Source organism: Grampus griseus, assembly GCF_964374135.1.
Source record: "Grampus griseus genome assembly, chromosome: 15".
NCBI lineage: Eukaryota > Metazoa > Chordata > Mammalia > Artiodactyla > Delphinidae > Grampus > Grampus griseus.
Window position 1 is genome coordinate 62,513,691 of NC_139009.1, and position 1,509 is coordinate 62,515,199.

Below are 1,509 nucleotides of genomic sequence, written 5' to 3' on the forward strand. Positions count from 1 at the left end.
TCATAGGCCCCCTTCTTGCTCCAGTGCCTGAGAGACCTGAGCAGAGGGGAGACGGTAGATAAATTGAATTGCAGGGACAGCAACTAGCCTATAGCTTGTGGAGAAGAAAAACTAGCCCATCTTCCAGAAGCCGAGGCGCTGGTAAAGGGCCAGGGCAGAGTACTGCAGTGTGCTGGTGCTGTAGCCCTGGTGCCACACAGACTCAGACAGTCCTGACCAGGGCTTTTACTTATCACCTGACCACGGTGCTCCAGGGCCACACGTAGGTGAAGCAGCTGCAACTCCTCATTCCACAGGGTGGCCTTCTGAATGGGCAGCACTCCCACCATGCCCACCACCTGCCCCCCAGACTCAACCACCCAGAAGCAGGAGCCACTCTCACTGAAGTAGGATTTGGTGATGTCAGACATGTCTGTGTGCAAAGACATGACCTCAAACTGGATCCAGGGGTGTTCGGCAAGAAACCTCAGGGCAACAAGGAGGGCGGGGCTGGCCACGAAGTCCAGGACCCAGGAGCGAGAGACCAGGAATAGGGCAAGGGGCCCCCGCAAGCAAGAGCACAAGGGTTCGGGGCAGCTTTAGGATGTTGTGGAAGGTGGTGGGAAGGTGCTCGGTCATCACCTTGGAGAACAAACCCACGACCCATTTGCGATAATTTTCCTGGTATTTGTGGATTTGATAAGGAGCCATGGAAGACTTCTGTGTCTGGATCTCAAAGTTCAAGAGAGAGGTAGGAGTCCCTGTATGACTTCCTGGCAGCCCTGGGGGAGAGAGAAGAAGCCATGTGAGTGGCTTATCCTCCCACCCCCCAGAACCGGGGATGACCCTGCTCAAGGATGTGTCTTTCTGCTTCTACCCAAGAGGAAATAGGCCACAACCACTGGGAGAAGGTGTAGAGTCAGCAGAAAGGTCTGCATTTGGTCCTGTCTCCATGTATGACCTTGGGCATGTTCCATAATCTTCTCCAAGAACCTGCCTTCTGAAGTTGTTTAGAGGATTTAATAAAATAACATATACAAATCTCTGGTTATGAAGTACCCTCCCCTCTCCCTCTTTCCCCTTTCCCTGGCTCTCAGCTTCTCCATACATTGGGGTGGCACCATGCAGCAGCCAAGCATGTGTCCCTCTCCCAGGGACCATACACTGCAGTGGTCCTGTGTTTCCAAGTACAAGTTTCAACAAAGGCTTCTTCCCACTTGTTTGCAAATTTTCAGGCTGCTGAGGTAGCATAAGAGCCAAACACCAAAAATAGACCAGCCTTGAGAACCAAAGGAGGGTCCAGAGCTCCAGGCCACACCTAAGAACACTGTCCTTCCACCCATAGCCTCTCACCTGCTACCACAAGAGCCTTGAGTGTCCAGGGCAGCCGCTGCCCTCAGCCTCCAGCTGGCATCCAGGAGAGACTGCAAGGGCACGCTCCACGTCCAGGTCCTGGATGGTACCTCATTGGCCAGCTCCTGGATATTCGTTCATCATAAATCCCAGGCTCAAGTAGCTGGGCTATGATGG

General features: G+C 53.5%; 1 pseudogene across 1 annotated transcript; it reads right to left on the bottom strand.

Annotated features, from left to right (window-relative positions):
- LOC309833738 (N-acetyltransferase 8-like) lies at positions 1–690 on the bottom strand (annotated as a pseudogene). The gene has a single exon. The product of its transcript is annotated as an N-acetyltransferase 8-like (transcript).
- Between the last annotated feature and the right edge of the window lie 819 nt (positions 691–1,509).